This window comes from Triturus cristatus, chromosome 11 (assembly GCF_964204655.1).
Source record: "Triturus cristatus chromosome 11, aTriCri1.1, whole genome shotgun sequence".
Lineage (NCBI taxonomy): Eukaryota > Metazoa > Chordata > Amphibia > Caudata > Salamandridae > Triturus > Triturus cristatus.
Window position 1 is genome coordinate 1,100,573,667 of NC_140594.1, and position 17,574 is coordinate 1,100,591,240.

Genomic DNA, 17,574 nt, shown 5'->3' on the forward strand with positions numbered 1-17,574 from the left:
TCTGTGCATGTCATCCCAACGACACGTGGCTTCCAGCCCATGCGGACCGCTGCCTCGGCTTACACTTCGGTCGAGTAGGTCACACATTGGGAACTCAGTTTTGGTTTATTCATAGCAGATTGTATATCATTGCACTGGCCTCATCGCAGACTGCATCCCCTTTCAGCTCCAGTGCCACTAAGTCTGTTCCCCGACATCCATGGACACTTTTCTGGTTGAACTTTGGTGGAGACTGAGTCTATGGACTAGGGGTTGTCTTCATCATCATGACGGTGATACAGACTTTGTGGCAAAAATGAGGCTGTAGCATTCCATTCCTCTATTTGCTGCTTCCGGACGGATTCTGCCCTCTGTATCGTGCCCTGGAGGACACCTTCCACTGTCCCCCGCAAGCCTCTGCCACATCCACCTCGGACATCGACGAGGACCCGCTCAGCACTTCATGTGCCCCTATCTCACTGCACCGCAAGTCACCGTCCCGTGGCGGTGTGCCTGTGCTGGCCGCAGTGCACCCGAGCCCACTAACTCTGTGCCACTCAAGTCAGGGACCATGTCTGCTGAGATATTGGATGGTCTCTGAGACAGTAGCCTTGGGTCATCAACGCTATGTGTCTGTGGCCCTGCGCTGTCCGCTACCTCCGGCCTCAACTGCAGTCCACCAGGGCTCACACATCAATTTGAGTCCTGACCGGCCCGGATGTTGCATCACTGTGGGAGGCACCCGCCACCGCCGCCAGGACCACCTCCAGGCGATGACTGCCAGAGTCGAAAGTGTCTTACTGCCAGACTATCAGAGTTGGTCCCACCTGTCGTGGATGCCATCATCTGCCTGATACCCTGCTCAGCACTCCAGGTGCCACTGACTCAGAGCACCACGACTTATGGACCATTTATGATTGAGTTGTGTGCTGTGGAGAGCTCACGCAGCAATGTCACCTCAGGTAGTGTGGGAGACCTGGTACGATGATGAGGAAGATGATGCAGGTGTAACACCCCACTGCAGCTGCATCAGGTATTTTCCGAAGGGACACAATCCTATACATTTTCTTTACATGAGCAGGCTCAGCTCTAGTGCCCCAACATCAGTGCACTGTAACTCGTGGACAACACTTCTGTTTGCATGTTGGGTGACCTCTGTACTTGGTCCGGCTACCAACATGATGCTCCGCAGTTGTCTCTGTAATGCTGGTGTTTTCTGTTTCCGTTTTCCTAGTGTTCACTGTTCAAGTTGTTGCCAGCACCAGCAACTCCTTGCGGGCTGGCTTAAACTCACCCCACACACATCCAGCACAGGCGTCACTGTACATGTGTCCTTGCCAATAAAGTAGCCGGGCGCACGTGCCCGTAGCCAGTTCCACGAACTATCTCAGTGTGTCCGTGTGGTCATGATGTATGCATGAGGGCCCCTGGGCCTACAACATTACATTGTGCTGTGTACAGCAGAAGCAAGCATGTTACCGCTGGCAGCAGGTAAGACCTTGGACATGTAGCTTTGTCGTCACCCACTCAATACGTGGGAGGAGTGGACTGGGCCGTCGTACGGAGGTCCAGCGTGGGGGTGTGAATGATGATTCCTGGGCTCTGGGCATGGTTCATTGCAGGACGTATGCATGTGTCTCTGTCGAGATTTGGGTCTCCTTTGTGGGGTGTAGGTGGTCCCTGGTGGGTCTTGAACACCCATGTGTGTGATCTAGTTCAGCTTCCATGTGCTCTGACCCCACCCGCACCTGTTCGGCCACCTCGTGTTGGCATTCTGACACCTGGCGTTGGAATGTGATGTGTGCCGAGGTGGAGTGTTGGGAGCCAGACGTGGAGGCGGGTGCTTCCTGAGTGTGGTCTGTGCAGGGGTTGGTGTCTCCTCTATGTAGCTTGGCTGCACTGCTCCTGGAGGTGGGTTGCCTAAGATGTCCATGGGCTAGTGTAGGGCGTTGGTGTCAAAGGTGAGGTTGTCCTCACCAGCATCACTGATGAGTAGTCTGGTCTGCTCTGCTGGAGGTGTTGTTTGTCCCTCTGCAATGTGAAGGGGAGATGCATGTTGACATTGTGTTGACGTGTGTTGGCGCATTGTTCTGGTTTACATGCAGATTGTATGACAATGTACATTGTGAGTGTTTGGGAGGTGCAGTATATTTCATGTGGGACAGTGGACATTTGGACTACATGACGTAGGTGAGGTTGTACACGTACGTTTCCATCTCACAGTTTCCTGCTATTCTACATGTGATTGGCCTGTTTCTGCGCATGAGCGGACCCAGTTGTGTCCTCTGTTCTGCAGTGTCAGGGTTGCACTTTGTGCCACATTGTCATTGGATGTGCTGTTATCGCTATGTGTGTGTGCTGCAGTGTGCCACAGGGATCAGGGACATGATCTAGGGTCATTGTGGTTGTGCAGTGTGCTACACATCGTCGTGCATGTGTGCCATTGTGCCCATCTCCCCCGTCCCCCCAGTCCCTGGTCGTTACTCACCCGGTTGATGTTGTGTCAGTTCCTATCGAGCTGTGTCCGGACTCCCAACTCCTTGCGCCGTCTCCACCCTGTTGACTGTGGCCTCCATTTCCTCCAGCTTCTCCTGTGGCACAATGACTCCCACCTCCCGTCGCTGCCTTCCTGTTGGCAGCGGGTTTGTGCTTGGTTTGGTTTATCACATCATGCCAGCGCCTCTTGTCCTCCTCCATAGGCCTCCTCGCCACTCCCACTGCATTCACGTTTGTCATGTTGACTTTCAGTGGATGGTGGTGTTCTGTCACCTCCGTGATGCTGATCTGGTTTTCCTGCGGACTGCACACCGTCTGCCTCTTCCTCTTGTCTTTGGCCTTCCCTGATCACGAGGTTCCATTGTGGTGGTCTGTGGGGCTTGGGAGGTTTGCGTTGGCCTCTACACTCGGTCCGGGAGCATCCATGGTGCTATGCAGTTTATTTTGTTTTTGGTGTGTTTTTCTTGTCCTGCTTTTATAGTGCATGTTCCCGCATGACGCATGGGAATTGCAGGCCTGTCGCTGGTTATCGCTGATTTTTGTATCGTGGTTGGCCTCATTGCAACTTTTTTGGCATTCGTGTTTCGCATTTTTGCTGCGTCGCGTTGTGCTTAACACGGTCATTTGACGTGTTATCGTGTGACTATCGCATGGTGCCGCCAGGTTGAGAATACTACATTAACACAGCGTTGTTTTGCCGCGATGAACTGCGATGTGCAAAGATGCGTTAAGCTAAATTTGCTATTGTTATCACACGTTATTGAGAATATCCCCCCCTCAGTGTATTCCAAAAAAGGCACTATTATCCCTCTGGGGCTCCGAGCTGCAGGTTTAGGTCCAATTTGGTGAGCTTCCTGTATGTTGAGGGGTGACCCTTCTTTAAGGCCCACCAATTTAGGAATGTGAATCCCCAAAAAGACAAGCATGTCACACCCTTCTGCTCCTTCCGGTATACCATACATTCGGAGGGTATTGCGTCTATTACAGTGTTCTAAGTCCTCTGTCTGTCACTTCAAGAGCAATATCTCTTTTTCCATGCCATCCACCTTGGTTGTCACATCTTGTACTTCACCAATCCGCTGTTCAACACTTGATACTCTAGACCCCAAGGTGGACGCTGAAGCGATCCATTAGTTTCCATCAAAAAAGGCTTCAGATGTTTAATCTCTTCCATGAGGTCTTCCAATGTCAAAGGTAGAAGAGACTTCGTAGGGGACCCAGGATCCTTCTTTTGTCTCTTTGTGGAAGCTTTAGTGTCCTTGCGTACAACTGGTATGGCAGTAGATGAAGCAACAGTCTTGTGATTGACAGACATAGAGGCCTCCATAAGAAACTCTAAAAAACAAGGCTAAAGTGAGAGCGCAATAACACAGTGTCAGTGTATGACTTGCAAAGTTACTTGAAACAACGTAGTAAGGAGGAATGGAGCTGACAATGTTAGCACACACTGAAGTCCACTTATTCAAGAAAAACAAGTAAAAATCCAAAGATATCCCGAGTGCTTCTCAGTAACACTGCTCTTATTTGAAGAATGTCTAGTGTGTAAGTGTATGCCTGGCAAGTAATTTATGTCAGGTGCCTCCTCAGCATCAGATAGTAGCATATCTTCTCAAAGCATTAGGGTCATGGCAAGACTGATAAATATAATGAGAAAGACCATGTTTAGGGCCCATAATGCCTCCATTGTCATGAGGGAAGCGACCGGGCAGGAAAGCCGACTTAAGAAAATGGCGTCCGCAGGCGTCAGGACCTGAGGCGCGTAAGGCAGGAGAGCCAAAGTAAGGTAAAAAAGGCTACAAATTAGCCAAATAGAAAAATACCTGCTTTCCCTGCGTTCGCGACCCCAGACCTCCGCCACATGCCTCCTATGGAGACCAACTCCCGTCCGTATACTGCGAAACCCTCCGGCAATGCATGGAGCTTCACATACCCTTGGCCATCTTGGAGGTGGCTCCACCCCCTCTCCTTAGGTCACCTATTCTATTCAGAGTTGGTGAAAGTACCATGTGTCAGATGATGAAGTCTCTGCTTGCTCTGCTGTCAGAAACCTTTGACAAACTAATCACCCGCTTGCCATGAGGTAATTGATCAGTCTAAGCCAGAACATCTTGTACCATTTAGAGGACTCAGTTATACATTTTTGCTGTTCAGGACAACCATGGCTGGTGCTCCCAAACAGGAAACCAAAGAAATATCCCCCACTTCCTAAACAAAACACCCCGTTTGACAGCTTTTCAGTGGCAAATTCCTGCTTTGGGACCTACTTTTTGAAAAGTAAAAAACTTTGCTGAGCATGCGCATTAAAAATGGTGCCCATTCAGAAAAATAGCATGGGGATTTTATTACTTGCAGCACCAAAATGTGCATTTCCTAGTGGTTTCTAGACTTTTTTCTCCTTTAAATTCCGGTAGGATTGACCTGCCTACATGGGTGTGGCTGTGTTGCACTCAGTATGTACTGGATGCTATTAAAACTGTAACGCCACATATATCAGAAAATATCAGGTCACTCGCTAAGTAAATATCATGAATACTTTACTATTAAATATGCTATTTACAGTGAACATCCAGATTAAAATCTGCATATACATAAATGCCAAATTATCAGATTGCTTCTAAGACATTACTATGGTGTGAGTGTGCATATGATGGAGCTTCTACTGTCAGATGTGTGACACTTCCAATGACGCTTTCTCATGAATAAATCAAAGCAATAACCAGTATTTGAGTGACTTCCTTTGAATTTTCTGATATTGTTCCCTAAACATATTACACAACAATGAACACGTGCCTAAAACTAGCCAGACCTATTACGTTGCTTACATCAGTTAGTCACTGTCATATCAATGAGTAATAAAAGTGATTTAGTTGTGAACAATTAGAGTTGATAATGATTCAATCTTGAGAATATTAGATTGTGAAGCTAACATTTTCAGTTTTGTGGAAGGATAGCGGTCTTTGGAATGACTCGATCTCTCCTGCTCTTCTCTTCACACCTCTTCCCTCTGCAGTTTCTCACTCTGTTAGCCACTTACACCCTTTTTTCTCACATATTTCTGAACTCCTCTATCTATATACCTCACATGCCATCTTCCTTTGATTCACCGCTGTCTTTTCACTTTTTCTGTATGTACTTCCTTGTGGTGCCTCCCTTCGCCACACCATTCCTCACACACATATACACATTGTTTTCTCTCTCCTCACCAGTAAATGCAACAGTTTTTTGACAGCTGTGTACAGTATTCCCACTTCTCCCAGAAGTTGGTAATTACTGTTGTCATTTGTCTGATGATTGGTCTGTGCACTCTGCAGAGAGGCTGCGGATTGGATGAGCGTGTAGCTGAATTTCCTTTATAACCCGCTGATAGGCACTGTAAAAATGTTTCGCTGTCTTTTGCCTCAACTCCTGAGCTCTCTCTATTTTGCCCTGTCATACACATCCATCCAAATCCAGTACTTACCCAGGTACCAAGAGGTGACTCTTTTGCACTTTGAACAATAAAGGTGCCACATGGTCCATGAAAAGGAGAACAGAAACACACAATTTGAAAAAGGACATACTCATAGTGAATACAAGGTAAAGGAAAATGCGGATTTTATTTCAGGAACTGTATCACTGACATGGATCACCTTAAGTGAAGGGATTACCGTTGTTCCATGTGCTCTTTAAAGAGGCCAATGATTGCATGAGCATATAGTCTTAACATTTGTATGAATCCCCAACAGGCACTGTGAGAAGGACTCACAGCTTTATCCTCAACTTCAGAGCTGTCATTCAGGCTCCCTCGTGCATAATCACTCGTCAACTGAATTTACCCAGACACGTAAAGGTGGCTCAGTTCACAGTTGTACACTATGCACGAATCACATGTTGCATGGAAGTAAACCACCGAAACGCATTTCCTAAAAGCATATACTCTTAAGAAAAGCAAGATGAAGTAAAACTTGAAATGCAAACAGGGCTGCATTGCAGACTTGGGTTACCTGGTTTAAGAGTTGAGAAATCAATCCAGGCTGCTGTGCGGCTGGAGAACAATCCTGGATGCAGTCTGGGGGCACCGTTGTGGCTCCTGCTGTGTCACTGTTCAGAGGCTCAGAATGGACTGAGTTCTGAGCAGAGCAGTGAGTGCTCCAACATGCGTGGTGTGGTGGCACAGAGTACTTGTCTCAGTGCAGCACACACTTTTAAAGAGCTGCAGGCTGCTCAGAGTGATCCTTAATTATCCAGGATGTGTGTGCAAGAATAAATAAACTGTTGGAGCAGCTAAATTTAGCTTCACCCCTAAACGTCACAGTAATGTAAATCTTTAAGTGCACTGAACACTTTGTATACACAGTGTGCCTTAATGTTATCAATGAGTGGAGTATTATTAATTCATATTTCTGAACTACTTCAGTGTAGAATGTTAGAGCTTTATTTACCTGTACATATTAATGTTCCTGTTAATTGTGAAATTGTAGTTCTCACATGTACCTACATGTACTCTTTAAGTTGTGCAACATTTATTGAAATGTTCTTACACATGTAATCGTGATTCCGGCTTAGGTTATTCAACTGCACTCACTATAATATTGCGGCTGGTTGTGCACGCATCTCTCAATGTTGAGTGCACAGCTGCTTTACTAAAGTTAGCATGACCGAAGGTCTTCAGCTTTTGGGCTTCTGTGTTAACCTTCAACGTGAATGTTTGCTTGCTTTGCGTGTTGTCTCCTCCGCAGGTGCGGTTTCAAAGCTTCGTTAGTTAGTGAAAAGTGTATTATGCATTGTAGAGATAGTGAGGTACGGGAGGAGAGCTTTGGCATGAACGAGGTGTGTTGACGTGGTATGATACAAGCTGAAGAAAAACTGTAGACCAGCCGGGGTCCGGCAGTTAACAGCGGTGGGACGGTGGGTCCGGGTAAGGGGCAGGGCCGGAGTGGCCGTAGCGGGCACCGGGCAATCCCCTGGTGCGCCGCACGGGTGGGGGCCGGTTCTGGCAAAGTGCTCTGCCGGCCCCCGTCTTTGTCTGGGCCGGTTTTGGTTCCCAGTCCGGCCCTGGTAAGGGGGATTGCGAGGGACAATGACGAGGGAAAATTAAATGAATAATTTATTTTCCCTCAGCATCGTCTCTCGAATATCCCACCGCTGTTACCTGCAGGGACCTCGGCTGCTGTAGACTGTCACAAGGGACTGCGTCACTGACACGAATCACCTCAAGGGAAGAGTTTACCGTTGTTCTGTGTGATTTTTTAAGATGTCATTGATTGTATGAGGGTGTGATCTGAACACGTGTATGAGCCACTGATAGGCATGGTGGGAAGCACTCACTGCCTTAATCTTAAACCACATAGCTCTCAATCATGCTCCCTTATGCATACGCACAAATAACCTAAATTTAGCTAGACACCCAGAATTGACTCCAATCACAGTTATACCCTATACGGGATTCACAGGCTGCGTGGAAATAAACTACAGAAAACATCTAGTAAAGCATATACTCTTATGGAACACAAGATGAGGTAAAACATGAAATGTAAACAGGACTGATTCACTCACTTGGATTACCTGGTGTAAGAACTGAAAAATCCATCCAGGTGGCTCTGTTTCTGGTTAACAATCCTATCTGCAGTCTGGTTGCACTGGCATGGCTGCTGCTGTGTGACTGCTCTGCCAGACTCAGACGGGTCAGGCTCTGAGCAGAACACTGAATGCCTCGAACAGGGGAGACTTGTGGCACAGAGAACGTGGCTTATCCCCTGGAGCAGCAAACGCCCACAGAGCCTGCTCTCAAAGCTGCAGGCTGATCAGGGTGAACTTGAGTTTCCTGGATTTGCTGACAGAACATATAAGTGGCGTTGGAATCATTTTCACAGTGGGGTGTTGCAATCAATGTTGCATCACTGAAGTAATACAGATTGTGAAAAACCCAAGTGTCATTCAAAACAACACGTGTAGCAAATGTCATAAATAGAACATGCGTAGCAAATGAGCCATGCCCATTCAGCAGAAAGTGGTAGGGCGGTGGTATGCAGCCACCGATGCTTTTTGGAGCATGCTGGTGCAAATATATTCCTAAAGCATGGTGTGGCAGCTAAATGTCATTTACATACAGCACATTTTCCATCCAAATGGCCACTAAATTAGGGGTGGGCGGAATTTGCGAAATTAACTTTCGCAAACTATCACGAAAATGTTAAAAATCTCCGCAAACACGTGGAAATATCGCGAAGATGCGGAAGTTTTTTCCCCGCCCGTTCGCGGTATTTTCTGCGTGATCGCGGCTCGCCAGCTTACCCATGCGGTTGCTCACGGGCGTGGCCACCTTGTTTTCACTTGTCTCGCGGTGCATGATCGCGAGAAGAAAGACGTGATCGCGCGACGAATGACGTGATCGCGCGACGACTGACGTTAATGCGGGCGTGAACTGTCGCGAGACAGCGCAAATGGCTACCAACAATCCAACATCTCGTGGAGAAGGCGACCGGATCGGGAAAACTTGTCGGCGAACGCGGGGATTCAGGTAAGGCGATCGCGCGCACGCGTGAATGTATTTTTTTACAGCGCAAGCAAGAAAAAAAATTCCGATAACATGCGGATTGCGGAAATTTTGCCATTTTCGCGCTCTCCGCGGAACGCGAAAATGTCAAATGATCGCAATTTCCGCTAGCGGAACGGAATTTTCGCCCAGCCCTACACTAAATGTACAAAGACATTACATTTTAATGATAAAAATATACAGCACACAAAAGACAATGTGTGTGGAACTCAGGGTTCTGTGAATGTTTAGCACATCACATCAATTGGCCATCACCAACTAAAGAGTCTTGATTTGTTTTGAGCCTATTAAATTCTTTGTTTCCATCACACCTCAGAATTACAAAACAAAGTGCTTCCTTTATGCTTCATAAGCCTTTATTGTGTGCGGTTATTTAAAACCATTATAATTTATGGAAACATGAAAACATAGTACACATATTAAAACAATACAGTCAACATTTTTGTGCGATTGTTTAAATCCATTACAATTGTTAAAAACAAAAACGGGCTCTGCGTTTTAAAACAGTATACTTGGCCTTTTAAAACAAACAGGGAACTCCACGCTGAGTAGCTCATGGAGAGCAATGGGCTTGAAAGTGCTAATGCAGAGATGCCATGGCAAAATTGTTCCTTGAACCAGATACCATCTAAGAGACAATACACTGAGACGCTTCAATGCAATAGAGGGGGAACAATCTATCCCATCGCCAAAACATATAATCTGTTAAAATCAGTTTGAAAAGCACTAGAATAATCTTCGGGCAGTGGTGTAACCAAGGCCCCCACAGCCCCCGCAGTGGGGAGGGGCCTCCGAGTTCCAGGGGGCCCCCTCAGGGCTGTACCCTGGACTGAGAGCTCCTGAGTTAGTCCAGAAGGGGGTTACTCCATGTACTTTGCAGGGAGGCCCCCTCAAGTTTAGTTACACCACTGCTTCCGAGTGTGTGCTGGATTCCCACAGGTGCTACTGCAACAGGTGTAGAAACAAAATAGCATCAGATTACTTCCTAATGTGCTAGTGCAACACATGTAGCAGCACTTTTGTTAGACCTGGCACCTTGGCGTGGGTCTCCCTTCCATTTTGCTGTTGCCTCATGTGGTTTTGCTGGTGTTAGATACTTTGGCCACTGTGCCACTGCTGTCCAGTGCCACAGTGCAAGTGCTCCCTATTGTAAATTAATGTATGAATTAGTGATTCCATGATTGGTTGGTTTGGTTTACCTGTCAGACCCTAGTACAGTGCAAAGAGTGTGCCCAGGGCTTGTAAACCAAATGCTGCTAGTGGGCTTGCAGCACTGGTTGTGCCATCCACAGAAGCAGCCTGTAAAAGCGTGTCTAAGGCCTGCCATTGCAGAGTCTGCCTGCAGTCTGGTACTGTCATGCTGACTGGGCAATTGCACCCACTTGCCAGTCCCTAAACCTTCCCTTTTCTTCATATCAGACACCCCTATGGTAGACCCAAGGGCAGGGTGCATTGTAAGTATAAGGTAGGACATGCCCTGGTGAGTGTGGCATGTTCTAATAGTGAATTACAGCCATTTTCGTTTTTCACTATTGCAAGGCTACCTGTTCTCCATAGGCCAGAATGGGCAGTTTGATTATTACATTTTATAATCCTAACTGACTCAGGGAACATGGAAGAAATTCGAATTTATTATGCCTGAACTCAGATTGATAAAATACATCTTTTAGTGAAGTTGGTTGTAACATTCTGTGTTTGAAAATACCACTTTTAGAAAGTAGGTATTTTCTTGTCTTACCATTCAAACCTGCCACTGCTAGGCTGTGTATTCCTTGTCTGGAGTTTGAGTGACCGGGCTGGGGGATTCCAGGAGACAGGGAGAGTCAGCCCATTGGTGAATAGAGAGATCTGCATCTAGATAGGAGGGAGGAGTTGCACCTGGGACCTGAATAGGGCTGTGCCTTCCCTCCACAATGCTGGCCCCACCTCCTGTGGTGTGTCTGATGTCTCTGCCTTGCACTCTGAAAGGAAAGAAGGAGTCATGTAAACAAAGTGCTCCAGGACTGACCAGAACTGGTTTGGAATAGGCAAAGGCCTCTCTGCCTTCAGAGAACAAAGAGAAACTGGGTATAAATATTGGGACCCAAGAACTTTAGATCACTTTGGGAACAAGAAGAAACCTTTGCTGAGGAGTGGAACCAGAAGAAACTGAGGAGAGACTATCCCTAAGCTGAAGTGCTGCTTGGGGGATTGGCCTGCAGTGGTTGCCTGACTGCCAAAGAAAGGAGAAAGGACTTTGTGTGCACTTTCATTTAACTTGTGAACGATCTCCAAGGTCTTGAGAGAAGAGCTTGCCTTCCGCTGAAGTCTCAGGGACAATACACTTCAACCACCAGCTCCCCAAGAGTTATTTGGAAGTGCCTGTAGCTGTATTTGCGACTCCTGAAGGACTGCGTGTTGCAAGGAGCTGGAAGCGCGACTCAAGAAGAAGAGGACTGTCACCGTCGCAGCCGTTGCTGTCGCATCACTGAACAAGGGTGTAGCCGCTGTAGCTGTCGCATTGCACCGCATCACGAGAAGCGTCCCGCAACACCGAAGAAGCGTTTCGCCGTTGCAGCCACTGCCCTCGCATCACTGAACCAGGGTGTCCCCGCTGTAGCTGTCGCATTGCACCACTTCACAAGAAGCACCTCGCATTCACGGGGAAGTGTGCCACCGTTGCAGCCGCTGTCGTCGCATCACTGAAAAAGGGTGTCGCTGCAGAAACTGTCCCATTGAGCGGAAGCGTCTCGCATCGTTGGAGAAGAGTGTCGCCGCCAAAGCCGCTGTCATCGCATCACTGGACAAGGGTGTCGCCACTGCAGCTGATGCATCGAGCCGAGACATCTCGCAACATCGGAGAAGCGTGTCGCATCACCAAGAAGACGCCATCTTTGTTTCTTTGCACCAGATCTTCAATGCATCACCGCCTTTGCGTGTAAGGACCTACCGCATCACCTTCCCTGCAACACTTTTGTTGCCCTGCGTGTCGCAACTTAAGGTACATTGACTCAAAGTGTTGCATTTAAGATCAATAGAGAACTAAGCTAAATTCTACCATTTTAAAGTAACGGTATTGTGGATTTTTGTTGTTTATGGTCTTGTGTTAAATCTATATAAAGAATACTTATTTTTGATATGAAACTTGTGTGGTGTCCATCTGTAGTGTTGTCACTTGATTACTGTATGTGTTCACAAATGCTTTACACACTGCCTCTGAGATAAGCCTGTCCACTCGTGCCAAGCTACCAAGGGAGTGAGCAGGGGTTATTTTAGGAGTGTACCCCCTTCCCCTGACTAGAGGCAAGGGTCCCTATTTGTCACAAGTACCTACCAGTGCCAACTAGAGATCCCCAAATCTAACAACTTTGTTCAGCAAAGGCAGCAGCAAAGAATTCCTTAAAGCAATCACCATCAAAATTGTATCACACTAAGACCATTGGTTATTACTTTATCTTAAAAAATTATGGTGCCTATGTAAAAGGACCTAGCTTGTTGGTCTGCTGTAGTTCACAAATATCCTAGGCATGATACTGCAGGAAATATAGGGACAGGTTGTTCGGAAAAGCTGTCAACATCAGAGGTTCTACATTTTAAATCTACTGACCCATGTGTGTACCCAGCGCTGTGTGAGTACCAGCGTTGCATTAATGAGAGCAGCTCATAAATAGTTGTACAAAGTTATATAGCAATCAGTCATTAAACTAATGTCCTAGGGTGGAGGGAGCAAGGACAGGCCTAACAAGGGGCACCCCAGTGATGAGAAAAAGCCCCCCAGTGAAGCCCCCAGACGGCTAAACCTATTCAATGCAATGGTAACACATTTTGTCAGAAGAATTTTCAAAGTTGATTCGTCAGGTTTTAAGGATGCAATAATGGCTTGCTGGCATGTGCGAACTCGTAGCCTGGGTCTGTCTAGTTCAGCAATGCTGGGCAGAGACACACAACATGTTTGAAGGATTTGTCAGAGTGGCAGCTGCTTCTACAGTTTGTTCCATTGCAAGAGTCCAGCCACATCCATTAGCAGGTTCGAGGACACTGACAGCGTGGATAGAAGTGCTTTTCAGCGCTCAATGCTCACACACCAGTGGGCGCACATGTGTGATGTGTCAAACAGGCACGCTTGGAAGTGTAGTTTGGGGATCACAACAGCAAGCCCTGGTCCCCCAAACAGTGCTCATATTAAAGGAGTGCTGTAATTGCTAAAAGTAATGTGAACATGGGAGAAGTAGTATATGACCGCACGACTCGTGGTGGGTGATAGCAAAGAGCAATAAGGGAGGCTAAGCCATTGTGTAAAGAAGGATCTTCAGGCTTATATTAATAACATAAATAAAATATAATTGAATCGATCCAGAATGTCATCCCAACATTGACGATCAAGATATACCTTGATGGTATATGTCTGAGGTCAGAAATACGTAAAGATGGTGCTCAACTACCCTAGAAACCCTTGCTGATAATGCAAGTACCCCAATCCAAACTATGGCATATGAGTGTGTATGCAGGTGGAGACCCCTCAATCTATACAGGCGTCTTGCATCATGTCACCATGGAGGAAGAACTAATTTTTCAGGGGATTGATGACCATGGTATTTCATTGTTGAGCCCGTTAATGTGGCTATGTAATCTAAAGATCCACTTTTGTTCTTCCACAAAAAGGCATTGTGAGATGTTTGCAACTGATAATGGCACCGTAGGTTTGTCTAATATTGCCCAGTGTAATTTTTCAGGTGTATCTCCTTTCTCATTGAAATGATTGGTCAGCTCAGTTTTCTGTTTCTTGCATCTTATCATGCTTGTGTGCTCAGTAATGGAAGTTTTAAATGTTCATGTCATCATACCAACCTAACGAGCCCACAAGGGCAGGTGATGAGGTAGATGATTTTTTTGCTATAACAGTCCGTGCTCAATTCCCCAGGGGTATTACTCCCGTTGTCAATGTGAGTGGTGTGTTCCGTCAGGGCACAGACACCGCAGGAGCCACAGGGGAAGTGACCTTGGCTTGTACTGGAGAGTGTCTTGTCTGTTTGCAACTGTCGTCTGGGGTCTTGTGTGAACTAACGGTCCCTTTAAGTTAAGGCTGCATTTGAATACAAACAGGGGGAATGGAATAGACTTATTCTGTTTGTTCAGAATGTGCCAATTACTGCATGTTGATTTCTTAATCAAACTTGAGAGGCTGCAGAAAATGTTGACAAACATGAGTGTCTCTGTTGGCGATTCGGGAGGCCTAATATCCAAAAGTGCGTCCATATTAATGTTCCTGGCTCTCTTAGCCGACATATGCAGTTGCAGGGCAGGATTCTGTCTGTCTATTAATTGGGTAGACAGGGTGTTAGCAACTTCCTTGAACTTTTGGACATGAGAGCAATTGCATCCGATGTGCAGGAACTGCCAAAAAGGGAGATTATCTATGAGTGACTTGGGGTGGTATCTGTTATTAGACAGTAAGGCATTCTGTGCCATGGTTTTTCTGGACAGTTCAGTTTCAAGAAACCCAGCTGAAGGGTAAATTAGGAGGTCCAAGAAAGGAAGTTGTTTTTTGGTGCACTCAAAGCTGTATCTCAAAAATGAATTGAGAGTTATCTAGGTGAATTGAGGGTTTGACAGATGAGAGGACATGTTCTGTCTCAAAGGAGTGCATGTAAAGATTTGCCAGACTTGGGGCAAAAGTTGATGCATCACGCCTGAAGATTGCTGGTAAGCCTCTGCTCTGGGGTTATTTTGCATGTACACCTGTTTTGATATGTAAGAACTCACCTCAGAAGTTGTTCCAATTGTGTCTCACTCAATTGTTTCTAGTGTTTCCTCTCTACATGTGTCAACAATAGGTCTAATTGTACATATCACTTTGTTTAGCTGTTAGGTGGCACAACTAAACAAGCTGCTGTGTTTTGGTAACAATAGCCTAGTTATTCATATTATCCTACAGGTGACAAAAAGCGGATCCCCCTTTAATCAACCAGTGGATCACTGTACGGTTTTGTATTGTACTATTATTTTCAAGTACATCTTCTGTAGCAGCACATTTACTTTAGGTCCTGACGAATGCCGTAACACATCGTCTGAGGATATAATGGCAGATACTTATAAATTGTCGGGATGCACTCCTGATTCAATGCTATTTTGTCCGCTGGTTTTTCATTGTGTGCGTGCAACTTGGTTAAGTGCCTTGCCCAAATGACACTGAAAACAACATACTTCTAGGGAATGAGGCATCAATGCGCCCCAACCAAATGCACTGCAAAATACGCCGCTTTGGCAATCGTGTGTACTTAATTCATCCAGTTTTATCCATATTTATCACTCTTTTTGTTCTCATATTACTCCCAAAGTTTTTCTATTATTCTGAAAATGTAAATCCTCACAAGGAATCATGCTTCATTTTCCATACTTCTTAATGTTCAAACTGTGCCACTCCGGACATCATGTAAGAACATGACAAGTGCGAGGTTCATCAAAGGCAGTGTTTATTCAATTAAACCCAATGCATTTCGGGCAACACAGCGCCCTTCATCAGGGGTCACTGTAAACAATAGAAAAATAATAACCAATTAATACTTGTGTTTTAACATTTTACTAAATATATTATCATGGTTTGATACTCAATATACCACAATGCAATTCACTTATCAATCCTCACGTGCTCTTATCTCCTAAATCACTCTGTAGTCTCTACGGTTAGAACCCCTCTATATTACTTTGCGTGCCACTATCTAAAATCACCCTTTTCCCGAGTATTTACTTCTCGTTCTTCCCTCATTACAGGTTGTTTAATACTCTCTTATTGCAGATACCCTACTCAACCATCTTTTCCACCACCACAGTACTTGCATAATACCTCTCTCTCCGTAGCCCTCATACCTTTCCCAACATTCCAATATGCAACAATTGGTTCAATTTGAATGTGACTTCCATTCACTCTTGCAACAATTTCATTTTAATGTCTGTTTGCAAATTCGTTATTTCCCTGCTTTGCTATACTTAAATTATCACCTCTACATTCCTTTCACTCCTGTTATACCCTTCTTTACTGTGCACGTACCTGCCACAACATTTTACAACCACCCGTCCTCATCGCCATACCAAGAAGTCGTTACTCGTAAATTTACTCCTACCACTTTTAAATAGCTTCCAATTGGTACGCTAATTGATGAAAAAGTAATTAGCGTACCAATTGGAAGCTATTTACACAGGTAAAGGGGAATTAGACCCCCAGACCGAGATTTTGACAGATCCACTCACCTTAGTTACAATAGGGTAGAATGTGCTAGGTAGGAGTCCCTGATATTACAGTACCTGTATGCAAGCACATAGTCTTCTGCAATCAGCAAAATGGTTGAATTGTTCATCTTCTTCACCATTCTTGTGACGTTAGTCACATTATTCTGTTTCCTTCTATTAATCATTGCAGTGCACGTATTTTACTCAAGACTCACAATGCTTCCATAAATATTGAAACCGCATGCCATGTACTTCTTGTGTAGCTCTTTGAGTATGCATAAGCAATTGAGCGAAAGAGTTCTAGATCTAGATGGGGAGCCTTTGTACTACATTTTACACCACCCCGAGATTTGCTCCTGAAGGAGGGAGGGCTTAAATAGTAGAAGTGAGTGACTTCAACTAGGGTGATAATTTAGCTTTCTTACTCAGACTTTACGTCCACAAGCATGTATTTTTCGCATAAAGTATATTTATTTGTAGAGTAGCCTTTGTATTCCTCGTACGTACCCTCCCACGCCCCCATTCGTTTAGTTATTTATAATCATAATTTTTAGACCTGCCATCCTTGTGGTGGTCCACACCCCACTTCCGAACTTTTTACCTTCAGTCCACCTGTTTTTGCAGACTTCATTTTTCCTGGCCGTTGGACTCTGAGCACTGTACCACAGCAGTGGCGGAACGAAACTTGAGGGGCCCCCCTGCCGGATACGTTGAAGGGGCCCCCTCCGGACTCAATCGGGAGCTCTCCACTTGAGCTTGCTACTTGAAAAGCTACTTGAAAAGCGTTTAGCTCGCGCTGCGCTTGCAACCGCCTGCTATATTGACTACTTCTGGTACCTTTTTAAAATATCCCGTTTTTCATTTGTGTTAGTTGTTATTTTACATTTACCCTGATTTTAAAATTGCGCCTTCTTACCTGCACATTAAAATTGTTGTCACCGCTGTTGAGCGGGTCCATTCCCTGGGATTTCTAGCGTTTGCCGGCCATATTGGGGGGAACTCCGGGACGCCTGGCGACGCCATTTTGGAGGTTGACGCTCTAGCTGTCATAAGGACGCTAGACCGCTATTTAAAGGGGTCATGGCATCGCGCAGCGGATTCGCGCAGCGGGATCGCTGGATTTCCGCCGGAGTTACGCCTGAGTTCAACCCGTCTGCGCCCGTCCGCGCTGAGGACGTGCTGCGGGACAGGCTGGTTACTGAGGATATTCAATCATCACCTCAGATATGTGGGTCCTATTCATTGCAGGAGCTGATTACTCTTAAACCTCCTCCGTTACCATGTCACCATAGGTTTTCACCTGAGGGCCTTCTACGTGCTACTGTTTGTCATACCTGTAACATTAGTCTTTGGCCCTC

The 17,574-nt window shown here is 46.0% G+C and overlaps 1 protein-coding gene across 8 annotated transcripts in view; it reads right to left on the bottom strand.

Moving 5' to 3' along the window:
• Positions 1 to 17,574, bottom strand: part of LOC146786068 (dehydrogenase/reductase SDR family member 4-like) — a 284,740-nt gene that overhangs the window by 248,724 nt on the left and 18,442 nt on the right. For 2 of the 8 annotated variants that reach the window (XM_085635493.1, XM_085635489.1), the window contains exon 1: positions 8,020 to 8,162. The exons of 3 other annotated variants lie outside the window; for them this stretch is intronic. The gene's annotated coding sequence lies outside the window, so the exon portion shown is untranslated. Of the gene's footprint in view, positions 1 to 6,458; positions 6,635 to 8,010; positions 8,163 to 17,574 lie in introns of those variants that run through there. 3 more of the 8 variants (XM_085635494.1, XM_085635490.1, XM_085635491.1) reach the window with 3 other exon arrangements.